The sequence below is a fragment of the Rattus norvegicus genome, chromosome 14, assembly GCF_036323735.1.
Source record: "Rattus norvegicus strain BN/NHsdMcwi chromosome 14, GRCr8, whole genome shotgun sequence".
Lineage (NCBI taxonomy): Eukaryota > Metazoa > Chordata > Mammalia > Rodentia > Muridae > Rattus > Rattus norvegicus.
The window spans coordinates 2892076-2905781 of record NC_086032.1 but is presented as its reverse complement, the minus strand read 5'-3'; the positions used below and the strand labels follow the sequence as shown (position 1 = coordinate 2905781).

At 48.4% G+C, this 13706-nt stretch overlaps 1 pseudogene; it reads right to left on the bottom strand.

The window, feature by feature from the left end:
- Positions 1 to 13050: 13050 nt before the first annotated feature.
- Rps11-ps15 (ribosomal protein S11, pseudogene 15) lies at positions 13051 to 13485 on the bottom strand (annotated as a pseudogene).
- Positions 13486 to 13706: the final 221 nt, after the last annotated feature.

The following is a 13706-nucleotide window of genomic DNA, read 5'->3' as shown; positions in this document are numbered from 1 at the left end:
GGCCCAGGGCTGGACAGATGTTAGGAGCACTGAGTGCTACTCCAGAGGACCCACCGCAAAAGCCTCCAGTCCCAGGCGATCTCATAACCTTCTCTGGCGAGCACACCGTACACGGCACATGTTACACAGACATACATGTGTGCACAGCACTCATATGCAACTTTAAATTTTCTCCTTTCAAAAAGATCCAGCTTTTCTATAGAAAAGTCAAAGATAAAGAATATTAAAAATGATACTGTAGGAATGGAGGGGGGACAGAGGGAGGGACAGAAGCACAGAAAATAAGAACGAATGAGGAGGGTTTGGGTTTTTTTTTTTGTCTTTAAATCACAACATTTAACTGATTTAAAGTTTGAACTGAGATTTTATGAGACTACGGGTTTATAATTAGTCTTCAGATGTAGAACTGTATAGTTGATGTCTTTATGCAGGTGAGGGCAGGCACAAGATAAGGCAAGGCCTGTGATTGGGCAGTGAAAAAGTAAGGTGGGGACAGAGTTTTATAAAGCAGGAGAGAAGAAAAAGAACCAAGATGGAGATAGAGAAGAACAACCCAGGGTTGGGGATTTAGCTCAGTGGTAGAGCGCTTGCCTAGCAAGCGCAAAGCCCTGGTTTGGTCCCCAGCTCCGAGGAAAAACAAACAAACAAACAAACAAACAAACAAAAAACCCCGACCCAGATCCTTGTGGCTTTAAGTGGCCACAGGTAGTTATGAATATTTTTTAAGGGATGGATTTTTATAGGACAATTTGTCTTATCTAGATGGTTTATATCATTACCAATGGTTGTGAATTTATTATGTGGATGTTTTGTGGATTGAGAATTTAAGATATAAATCCGATTGCTAAATTATAAGCTTATTGAGTTTTGACTTTAACAAAGAACTGGGAGTTGTGACTATAACCACAGGGGGCGGATGCTGGGGATGTGAGCAGGGTCCACAGCAAGAGAGTTGCGAGAGGGCAGCTGCTGCTGGGCTCAGAGAGGAGCCGAAGCCTGAGGTGGCAAGTCAGGTTGAGACTCTTTGCTCTTTAACATGAAATTACCCTGCAGAGGCCATGTGGCCCACCCGAGCTGGCACTGTCGAGGGATGGTAGAGAGCCATTTAATATTTACCACAACGGGGGTTGGGGATTTAGCTCAGCGGAAGAGCGCTTGCCTAGCGAGTGCAAGGCCCTGGGTTCGGTCCCCAGCTCCGGAAAAAAAGAAAAAAAAATATTTACCACAACGGGTAATCACATTGTACCTATGTTTCAAGAGGAGACCTCTTTTAGAGTCTCATATAAAACTTAGGAGGAATGGGTGACTTGCTTCAAAATCATGCAGACGGGAGAGGAAGCAAGTCGGGGGCTATGAAGGAGTGCCGGCCATGAGTCCTTAACTGTAGGCAGTGCCACCTTTTTTCTGGAGTTTGAAACTTTCCTCGTGCATTCCGTCCCTTTCCAAGTACTAGTAATTTTCCATAATAAAAAGTTGGAAAATAACACCTACTATGTTGTAGGCCCTAGACTGGTATTGACCTCAGTCATGAATTTGCATCATAGAAAAACGCAGCCAAAACCTTTCCCCCGTGGCCGAGACATGTGGGAAGGGAGAGAAATGCCATGGCAACGCCCTTAACTCTTCAGACTTGAGATGGATGTGCAGTTTCTATTGCCAGATTGGAAATTGAGAGCAGAAGGCAGCCCTGTTAGAGACGTGGTTGAAGGCCGGAGTCATTACTCAGGGGCCAGCTGCACAAGACGCTCTCCACCCAGGAACGCACGCAGATACCCACCAGGCTGAAACAGGGCCATGTATGGGTTCTGACAAAGAGGAGGCAGACAGAAGGCCCACAGACTCGCCTGACTTCTCTCCATGGCCCCTGGGTCTTCCATGGAAATGTGAACTTTCCTTTGACGCTCACAGGACACCCTCGGGACCTTAACAATGGTCTCACAGAGAGCGGGCAGAGCCCTTTGGCCGCACCGAGGGCAGGGGTCTCGGTGTTCTCTGCATTGCTACCCTCACACCACAATCTCCTCTTATGCTTGCCCGTGCGCCCTATTGGCACTTTGGCTTCCTGGGGCTTAGGGCAGAGACATAAATTCAGCCGGTTACTGTTCTGCCTGATGGGGTGACCTTTATCCTACATGTCTGGGATTTTTTCTCAAAGAATAAAAGGGGAAAAACGGTCTTTGTCAAAGACATGGAGTGCCGAGGAGACGTCGGGTGGAGGAATGTGCTTGGGCACGAGTCCCCAGCCTTGCGCTTGACCAGTGTTTGGCTCACAATGGGGCAGCATTTCTGTGGGAAGCCGTATGGCTGTTTACTCGTATTTTCATCTGTCCTTTGCTATGAGGACTAGAACAGGACGTCAGTGGTGCGTCTCCAGGAGGCGAGGGTGTGAAGCGGATTGTTTGGGAAATGACAGCTTTCAACTTGGGTAGCCAGGTGTTGGAAAGGGAGTGGCCTGTGGCGATCCCTGTCAAGCTGATGAGATTCAAAGCTGCCTAGGAGGCGACCTCCACGGTTTTGAAGAACCTCAGAACCATTGCCGTTCTGGGTTAGAGGACCCCTGAGTGCTGCATCTGTCCTGGGCGTTGTAGGCCTGCCCTCTACCCATGAGAAGCCAGAGGCAGCCACCCTCCACTGGTAACAACCAAAATGCCTGTAGACATTTCTAAGCGTCCCGCAAATGAGCGGGGGTGTTGCAAAATTGCCCCTAGTTAGAAGCAACTCTACTATATAAAGACATCAAAAAAAATTTAAGGCTTCTACTTATGAGACGTATTATAAAGAAGTGTCTGTGGTGATTCTATACATTAACCCACCTAATCCTCACAGATCCTAGGGGAGCACAGGTACATTATCATTGAAGACGTTGTCAACTCACCAAGACACAGTCCTGAAAGCAGATCCAGGCCCCGCTCCCACCCACCGTGAACTCACCCTCTAGACTAGTGCTGACTCACCAGCACTCACTCTCTCACACGGACCCACAAAACAAATGGTGCGCACAACAGCAAGGGAAGCCTCTGCAGGCACACCAGCCTCTACCTGATCTAGGCTGGAGGTGTCTGGGGTGGAGGCCACTTCGTGGGTGTGATCTTAGATCACATCTCATGCCATTCCTCTGAGGGCCAAGCATCTCATCTCTGCCTCATGCCACCATCCCTTCTGAGACAGTCTTTATCCCTGATACTGCCTCATGACCGTCATGGCCATACATGGTAATCACCATGTTGAGTTCTTCTACCTTCTGATGTAAACATGGAGGATGGGAAACATATCTGAAGGGATGCGATCGTCCCATATGTCAGGGGACGTGAATACCTATTGTAGACTCCACCGAGGACTTTCGGCTCCCCAATGTCAGTGGTTCTTAGCTTTAGTAACTATGCTAGTCCTCTACTCCATGAAACCTTGATTTTAGAATAATGCATAGGTTCTCTCTCTCTCTCTCTCTCTCCCCCTCCCTCTCTCTCTCCCCCTCCCTTTCTCTCCCTCTCTCTCTCCCTCCCCTTCCCTCTCCCTTCCTCTACCCTCCCTCTCCCTCCCTCTCCCTCCCCTTCCCTCTCCCTTCCTCTACCCTCCCTCTCCCTCCCTCTCCCTCCCCTTCCCTCTCCCTTCCTCTACCCTCCCTCTCCCTCCCCTCCTCCCTTACCCCTTACCCCGTTTTCCCTTACCCCTTCCCTCTCTGATGAATCTGAATAAGGATCCTAGTGCCACTGGGAATTAGATGTGCAACCCATGAATTAAATACCTATCTGTGCTTTGGTCTTCTCAGTTTCCTGTACAGTGGTACAGAGGGAAAAGCTTAAGTGGAGACATTGTATAGATTTCAAACAGCACACCCTGTAAAGTGTTATTAGTAACACTTGTTGTTAGTCGTTAATCTCTTCATAGGGATTTGCTTCCTGGTGTGGTCTCCTTCCATTGGAGAGTAGAGATGAACACCCTGGGAGCAACCGAGGCTCTGAACCAGTACAAGAGACTTCCCAGCGTAGCGCTATTACATGCCAGAACTCTTAGTGGACTTTTGTTGCTATGACGAAATACTCAAGGCAGTTGACTTTGAGTAGACGCGAGGCTTATTCAGTTCCGTTTTGGAGCATCAAGGGCATGGCACCTGTACTGACCGGTCTGTCTGATGAGGATCCTTTCAGCTACATCTTGTCATCGCCCATGGAGATGGCAGGGGACTTGGGGGACATGTGTTCACATTGTAGATAAAAAGCCAGAACGAAATGAAGCCAGCCTCCAGCTTTTACACTAACCCACCCTCTTGTGTTTCCCATGGAAGATACATCCATGATGGATCTCCCACTGGGCCTCACCTCTCTTTACGGTTCCATCAGCTCTCACACCATCAGTGGAGACCCTTGGGAGAAAACTAAATTACATCAAGGCACTAAAAAGATGCCTGTAGCGTTACTGTGTCATTTCTTTTCAAATTGTGTGTGTGTGTGTGTGTGTGTGTGTGTGTGTGTGTGTGTGTGTGAATATGTACATAAGTGCAGGTTCCTGCAGAGACCAGAAGAGGGTGTGGGATCCCCTGGAGCCAGAGCTACAGGCTGTTGGGTGCTGAGAACTGAAATCAGGTCTCTCTCTCTCTCTTCTTCTCCCTCTCCCTCCCTCCCTCTCCTCTCCTTTCCTTTCATTTCTCTGTCTCTGTCTGTCTCTCTGTCTCTCTGTCTCTGTCTGTCTTTGTCTCTTTCCTCTCCTTTCCTCTTCTCTCCTCTCTGCTTCTTTGTCTCTGTCTCTCTCTGTCTCTCTGTTCTTTCTCTTTCTCTCTCTCTTAGACCCCCCTTCTCCTGTTCTGGCCAGCGTGGGTATGAGAGTGCCCTCTGACCTGTTTTTTTACACTACTAGCAGAGCCAAGCCAGGACAGAATGAGAGCACAGAGCAGGAAATAGAGCACTGAGAGGAAACGCAGAATCAGGAAGGAGGGAAGAAGGGGAAGGAAGGAGAAAGGTTGCCTTTCCCAGTTCCGGCAGCAGTGAACCCAAGGGCATTTCCTGTGAGCGTGTCCGTGAACAGAAACCTTTCCTGTTAGATGGGGTGAGGGGCAGACACCATGGCCACAGGCGAGCTCCCCCCCCCCCCCCCCCGTTCTCATTTATAACCTGCATCCTGAGAAGGATGTTGACAGCAGTGTGCTTGTCACTCAGAGGGAGGCACTTGCCTGACCCTGGGAAGGGCACATAGGAAGGGTCATCTCCAAGTCACTGCAGAGTCAGGGAGGACCGATTGCCCATGAGGAGAGTCACTCCTGGGTGCTGCCGAGAGTGGAGCCAAGATGTTTTGCTGAGGCACTCACAGAAGGCTACCAGAGGCCCCCTCCCCCTGCCTCTCCCAGCTCTGAGCCACCCTCTGAGGACCTGAAGTCCCATATCACAAAGGCTACATTTAGAAAACAGAGGTTTTATAATTGGCACGTTTCTGTAAACACGTTGCTTTAATTTCGATTTTACGGCTCAGCTACTCCCTGGAACACATGGTCTGTAAAGCATTTACAGTGTTGTTCAGAACCTATATATATTATTTACATTCCCTGGTCCCCACTCAGGTAACATGGAGCTAGGAACTTGGCAAGCATCCTGGGGAAATGACTGGGATTATACAGAAACCGCAGAAACAGCCTCGGCAGGAACAAGTAAGGGTGTAGAAAGAACAGAGAACTTGAAACGTAAGTCTTCCAGGTGAAGAGGTCTCGTGGGGACATGGCAGAGGTTCCTGAGTGGTGGCTGGGTGTTCAGCACCACCCCATAGCCTGGTTTTTGGTCTTGTTTCCTGGGAGTGGGTCTCCTATGTATCCTAGGCCGCCCTCAAGCTAGCTACGCATCTGAGGATGACTTTGAACTCCTGATCATCCTGCCTCTACCTTCTGAGTTCTGGGACTATAGGCACCTTCTTGCCTAGTTAAGTGTGGTGCTGGAAGACTGAATTTTGTGCATGCTGGGCAGACACTCTACCAACTGAGTTGTATTACTAGCCCCACAGCCTTGCTTTCTGTGAGCGTGTTGCTCCAACAGTCCGCTGTAAAGCACTCCGCTTTAGCGACTCCCTTACTTTTAGAGTGTTCCAAACTTCTCTCTGGGGTTCTGAGCCCTGGGCCAAACGGTGCTCGGTCATTGCTCTGGGTGCTGTTGACAGGAGACCATGCCCTGTGTGGACTCCTAGCTCAGTTCCCAGCCACCCGGGATGGGTTAGCAAAATAACTTGCCCATCCTTTAACGGGTTGGGCTACCTTTAGCGAGGCCTCACGCCGTGTTCTCTCTACCCCCTTTAAAGAATGAGAACTCAAATTGTCAATATAAAATCCGATGCTGAGCCCGGGGAGAGGCCAGCGCAAGAGAAGAGGGGGTTGAAGTTTAAGCCTATCTCTGAAATGAACCCGCCTCTGCTTCTCCTCAAGCTCCGCCCAGGAGCAGATCTTTGTTAGCCTTGTCTGATGGTAGAGAGGCTAGGCTTGGCCCAAGTTCCTCCGCACACAGGGAGGCCGCACTCCTGACTTTTCAAGCACGGGGTGGGAAAGTAGCAAGACCAGAATCAGAAGTAAAAATAAACCTGGTAAGGAAGACAGTCATCTGCCCAATAGTAACCAATGCAATCCATTTAGAAGGCAGTTAGAGGCTCTGTTAGAGGGGATCTCTGCTGCCTTCAGCGGGCAGCAGCTCGCCTTTGCAGAGTTTTGCTGCGGCTCTCTTCCCCAAGCTGTAAATTCCTGGGGCCGTGCATCACCAACTCCTCGACTGGCTCTGTGGATCACCGCTGCCTCGCATCCCCAACACCGGCTGAGTCCATGCTTAGCAACCGAGCTCTGCTCTTGGCCTCTGGATCCAGACGCGCTGCCAGAGAGACAAGCGTAAGGCAGGAAGTACACGGTGTCCCTGCTCAGGTTCCATACTTTGGCTGTGATGACTAGAAAGAGATGTTTCAGGATCCAGCGGGAATTAGGCCGGTGGCCCAAGCAGTCAGATCCAGCAAGGACAGCAGCCCGTGTCTTTCGGGAGGGAGTCTACACCTATGAATTACATGTGATGCCCTAGACCGGAGCTGGCCACGAAGACAGGGATTTCAACCCTGATCCTCTCAGAGCCTTTGAGCTCAGGGTCTCTGGGCCAAGTGGCTGGTTGTGTATCCGGGTGACTGAGTAGCATCTGAGCTCAGTAGTCAGAGCTGGACCTAAAAGCATGCCTTTGGATTGCTATGGCCTTCGTGGCTGAACTGAAGCTGCTTATTCAGAGAAACAGCAGCCTGTGAAGAACCAAGTGCTACCCTGAACCAAGTCCAGTCAGACTCCTGTGGGGAGGGGAGACCCAGGCGGGTGAGAGGCAGGCAGTGGGGAAGGCTGATCCCTGCAAGGGCAAGAAGGGACTACGATGGCACCAACGTTCTGTCCTCAGGAGTCCATGTCCTTCACGAGCAAAAGGAAGCTCAGGCTGGGTCTGACTCCTGCTGCTTGGGAGGCTCCAGTGTCCGAAGGAGATTCTTGGCTTATCCCAGTCTTCTCACTATACCTTAGCTTGTCTGTGACATCTCACCCGATCTGAACATCTGGGAGAAGAACATGCATTATTCTCTTAACTAGGGTTTCCTCTTAGGAGATATGAGCGCTAAGAATCGACCCAGGTGTTTGACCTTAAAATACCCAGGGGTTTGTGTAATTGATTTGAGTTGTGTAAGATCACCCAGCTAGTTAACTGGTGTAACTAGCACGTAAATCCTAGGTGTCTGACTCTAAACTGGATATGAAAACACTGCTACAGTAAACTCTTAATTTGTAAAGTTTAAAAATAACCCAGGGCCAATTACTCAAGCTCGTATCATGGCCCTGGAATGCTCGTGTTTAACGTGGGTACATTTTCTATTCTGGGAATCCACAAGTGCAAACAAAGTGATAAAGATTTTGTAGGTGCTGGAGAGGAGGCTCGGCGGTTAACGGTGTGTCCTGTGCTTGCACAGCATCTGAGTTTGGTTCCCAGCATTCGTGTCGAAGTCGTTCATAACGGTTACTTCCCGCTTTTCCTTCCCACCACTTAGTTCCCAGAAATAACGACTCTGTCTGAGAGTTCTTATTTATTAGTGAATGCCTAGGCCATAGCTTCAGCTTGTTCTCCGACTGGCTCATAACTCAATTATCCCTTTTATTCTAACCTGAATTCAGCTGTGTGGCTGGTTTCCTCCCCTCTCCTCTCTTCTCTCCTCTCTCCTCTCCTCTCCTCAGCATTCCAGGGCCAATCTCTCTGGTCTCTGACTTTTTCTCAGAATTCTCTTTATCCCTGCCAAATGTCCCACCTCCTATTTCCCCTGCCTCAGCTCATTGGCCATAAGCTGTTTTACTGACAGGTAATGATTAGATTCTCCCTACACACAACCACCTGCGCTCTAGATCCAGGGGTTCCGACAATCCGACAACCTTTTCAGAACCCAGGGCACCTGCTTTCGTATACTCACATTGACACCCATATGCAAACATGAACAATAAAAATAAGATTAAAACTATATTGTAAGTGAGCCCCTAATCAAGAGTGTCTCTTCTCTTGATTTTCCTCCACGGGGCTCGCATCAGGCCTGCCCCTCCTCTGTCAGGAAATCTTTTTGTTCTCTTTCAGCCCTGAGCTTCCTTGAGCTTCCAGAATGCACATTCGAATGCTTATTGTACGCCCCACTGGGATGCATAACTTCAGTCCCCGACGCCCACTGGAAGCTTTCGTAATCACCTTCTCAACTGTTTCTCCCAGAGATCTCCCTTTCAGGAAGAGACTCTACCATCCGAGATTCCCCAAACCCAAAACTTGGAATCAACCTGTAGTTCCTTTATCCATCCCACCCGGTGTGGAGACCCACGGCTCCTCCCTTTAATAAGGGGTTCTCCTGCTGCTGTGAAACACTAAAGGCAGCTTGGGAGGAAAGGACTTAGCCTGCTGGCTCACGTTTCCATCACAATCCATCAGTGAAGGAAGTCGGGACAGGAACTCACACAGGGCAGGCACCCGGAGACAAGTGGATGCTATGAAGGGCGCTGCTTCCTGTCCTGCTTTCTTGGAGAGAACCCAGGACCTCCAGTTCACAGGTCACCACCCACAGTGTGCTGGACCCTCTCCCTTTCATCTCGGATCAAGGTAAATGCACCAAAGCCTTGCCTGTATCTTACGGAGACATGCTCTTAAGTGGGATTCCTCCCTCTCAGGTGAGGGGCTTGCACAGAGCTGATGGCTACACAACACAGATGCACACCCTGAGTCTTCCACACTGACCTCTGTGTAAGGGACTCACAGAAACGGACCCAGCCACCGGCTGTGTGTGCCACTGTCCTTCCTTCCAAGGTGCGTTCTGTGTATCAGCCTCGGGTGGTCAAGTTGTGTACCAAGCTCCTTTACTTGCTCATCCATCCCCAGGCTGGCTCGTGTGTCATCATTTAAGTAGCTCAGGATGATACTAATGTGCCCAGGGCTACCCTGTCCAGAACAGGGGAACAGGGGCAGAGCTCTTTTGGTTCTGATATAAAATTTAAGGTGCTATACATTTCATTACTAAAGTTATTTTTTGATCTAGCCATTCCATTTAGCATGACAAAATGTCTGTCATACAAACCATATATGTATTTCCAGTGACTCTTTCCCGCTTTGCCTCTCTGGTGTTGACGATTTTAAAAAATAATAAGGGGTTGGGGATTTAGCTCAGTGGTAGAGCGCTTGCCTAGCAAGCACAAGGCCCTGGGTTTGGTCCCAGCTCCGAAAAAAAGAAAAAGAAAAAAAATTATAAAACTTTAAGGAGATAGTATACACCCATCGTGTCTGTAAAGAAAGCTGTGTGGTAGTACCTTTGACAACAGTTTTCTACTTTTGATGTGGCAAAGACAGCCCCGAAATAAACCAGACAACCACTGACTCCTTTAACGGCATTAAAAAGTCCCTTTTCTGTCAACTGTAAGGAACTGTTTATTTCTCTGTGTTTTCCAAGGCAATCCGGATTTCAGCTTCTATCACAGGGAGACAGAAATGGGAGCAGGAGGCACTGGGAGGTTAATTACAATTGTTTCATATATATATATATATATATATATATATATATATATATATATATGCACATATATATTTTATGTAAGTACACTGTTGCTGTCTTCAGACACACCAGAAGAGGGCATCAGCTCTCACTACAGATGGCTGTGAGCCACCATGTGGTTGCTGGGAATTGAACTCAGAACCTTGGCAAGAGCAGTCAGTGCTCTTAACCCCTGAGCCATCTCTTCAGCGCCCCTATATTGATTTTTCAAGTCAGGGTTTCTCTGTGAGGTCCAGGCTGTCTGGGAACTCTCTCTGTAAACCAGGGTGGCCTTGAACTCAAATTTGCCTGCTCCTGCCTCTCAGTGCTGTGACTGAAGGCACAGTGCCTGCCACCACTGGCCGGCTGTTTTCAGATATTTGTAACACACAATCCCAGTTAGTCTAGTAGATCTGAAACCCCTGGTGTCTGTTTATGTACCTTCCCCTCCCCACCTGGCCCTCTCCCCCTCCCCCTCCCCTTCCCCTTCCCCTGTCTCTCTGTGTTTAATGGTACGCAGGATTTTTTTTTAAGAACAATCTTCTGTTGCTCTCGTGTGTTCTGAGCAGCCCCAAGCAATCTGGCAGAAATACAGATAAGTCTGTTCCAAGGCTGTGGTCTTTCACATATATTCCTGGGAAATGTAATCTTTGTGGTTTCCAATCTCGTGTCCCTTTGCATATAGATAGGAGCGGCTTTTACTGTAAGGAGATTACGTGTACTTTGGTTTACATTAAGATTAATTTGAGACGTGTAAAAAAAAATGGAGAACCACTTGGGATCAATATTTACTAAATCTAAATCTCTGTTACAGGACATCAGACTTAATTAGTGCTTGAATTCTAACTTAATTGTGACAGGCTTCCTTCTGTTTACATTTCTGAGATTAAACAAGCTATGGCCTCCTCAGCGGCCCTTCCTGAAGAGGAAACACAGCTGGCTCCAAGTCAACTGGGTTCCCACCCGCTCCTCCCTCACCTTTTTCTTCTTTAATAGATTAAATAATAATAATAATAATAATAATAATAATAATAATAATAATAATAATAAAGAATGAGCGCTCTCAGACCAGCTGTCAAGCAATTTTAAATCCTGCTGACATCTGGGTGAGTTTAGCACAAATGTCTGCAGTTTATTTAATTCAGAATTTGAGGGATTAGATTTAGGGGGGCGATTGGATGACCAATAATCTACTTTCCCGTGTTAGTAAAAGGGAAGACTTCCTGGTGATCTTTCTGCTCGTTATGTTAATTTACCAATTAAAAGCTCCTGTTTATTTTAAAATTTTAAACCATCAGCTCATATTCTATGCCTTGGATTAGACAGCCTCTGGCTGACTATGGCTACCCACAGAACGCTATACACAAGTTACCTTGGACTTTCAGTTGGTAACAGGCTGCAAACATGAGCGCCCACGTTCCAAAAACATTAAAAACAAACAAACAACAACAACCACAAAAAAGCCGGTGTGTACTCTTGAGGCAGAAACCCATAGCCCAGGGTCTCGATGACCTACCAGTCTAACCTGAGTGGTGGACTCCAAAACTTCCTGTCTCAATAAACAAGGTGGTTAGTGTACTGACAACTGACACCAAGGTTGTCCTTTGTCGTACACAGGCACACACACACACACACACACACACACACACACACACACTCACACATGCATGCACACACATGTGCATACACACACATTCACACATGTGCACACACACATTCACACATGCATGCACACACATGTGCATACACACATTCACACATGTGCACACACATGCGAATACACACATTCACACATGTGCACACACACTTGCATATACACATTCACACATGCATGCACACACATGTGCATACACACATTCACACATGTGCACACACACTTGCACACACACATTCACACATGCATGCACACACATGTGCATACACACATTCACACATGCATGCACACACATGTGCACACACATGCACACACACATTCACACATGCATGCACACACATGTGCATACACACATACACACACTCATTCACACATTCATGCACACACATGTGCATACACACATTCACACATTCATGCACACACATGTGCATACACACATTCACACATGCATGCACACACATGTGCATACACACACATTCACACATGCATGCACACACACACATGCACACACATACATTCACACAGCCATGTCCTGAGCCATGTGAGGAGGTAGGTGACCTCTGGTAGGGGCTCCCTGCAACCTCCTGAATAACAGAATAACCAGTGGCGCTGCTTCCCAATTTTAGGGATATAATTCCCTAAAAGCAGAAAGTACAGCTTGAAGAAAGGAAAAACAAGCAGGTTTGGAAGCGACTTTGAGCTGTGGTTAATAGGGCGGGATGTAGCTGTGGTCGGATCCCGCTGAGGCAGAGCAAGCAAACAGGCTGAAATTGTATGGGTTCGAGTCCGTGCGGTTAGGTAGCTCTTCTGGGCTTGTGCGACTCACAGTGGAGTACACAGGAGCTTAGTAAAACCGCGTCTCGGGTTCATCTGAAAAGAAGCAGGGCTCTGTGAGATGCCTGTTTGCTTTAACCGTTCCTGGCTGTCATAAATCCAGCTCTCCCTTCTGAACTCTTCTTTCTTCTCATGCTTCATTTTCCTGCAAGGCTGCCGGGAAGCTTGGTGGTCGGGCCGGGGAAGATGGTGGGAGACGTTGATTAAAACCCAGAGATCCGATTAAAATTAGCCCACCTCGCCAGTTTCGAAGCTGTGGAATTCCTAAGGTACAGGTCTCTCAGGAGTACACCAGGAATACCCAGCCTGCCTCAGAACTGAACGAGATGGTACTTAGAGACCAGATCTCGTGGGTTCAGACTCCATTTTAGAGAACCTAAGGTTGAACTCGAGTTGACTAATAGGCTGGTTACCTAGCACCAGATTCCAGGGTACCCCCAACAAAACCTGCGTCTAGCACAAGTTTCCAGGTTGTTCCCCAGCAAATCTGCACCCCGTGGGTTACAAGGCTGCCCCTGACACTTCACTTCCTAACAACCGCCAATCAGGAAGAAAACAGACATGTTCTTGTGAGGCTTCTCAAAGCGGTTGCACTTTCGGATGTAATGTCCCGGCGGATGACAATGGTCCTCTGCATCTTCATCTTTGTCAGGACACCAGACAGGATCCGACCTCGGATGGAGACATTACCACTGAAGGGGCATTTCTTGCCTATGTAGGTGCCCTCAATGGCCTCCTTGGGCGTCTTGATGCCTAGACCAAAGTTTTCGTAGTACCGAGGGAGTTTTTCCTTGCCGGTTTCTCCCAGCAAAACACTCTTCTTGTTTTGAAAGATTGTAGGTTGCTTTTGGGAAGCACGCTTCCGTCGCCTGTCGGATGAAGGCATAGGCGGGTATCCTCGCTTCAGCTCATCCGGACGATAACGAGGACGCCAAGGAATAAGCTCCACACTGAAGCGTCAGGGGTAAAACAGCTAAACGCTTGAACCTGAATGTCCGCCATCTTCCCGGCAGCCCGAGAAGAGGCCAGAAGTCCAGTTTATGGTTTGGTTCCCAGCACCAGTCAATTATGCTAAAGGCCACAATAGCGCCCCCCAACCCCCACCCCAACCTCCAAAAGACGCTCCCCAGGCTAGGAACCTCCACCCCTTGCTTGCCATTTCCTATAAAACTTGTCCCAGTGAGAG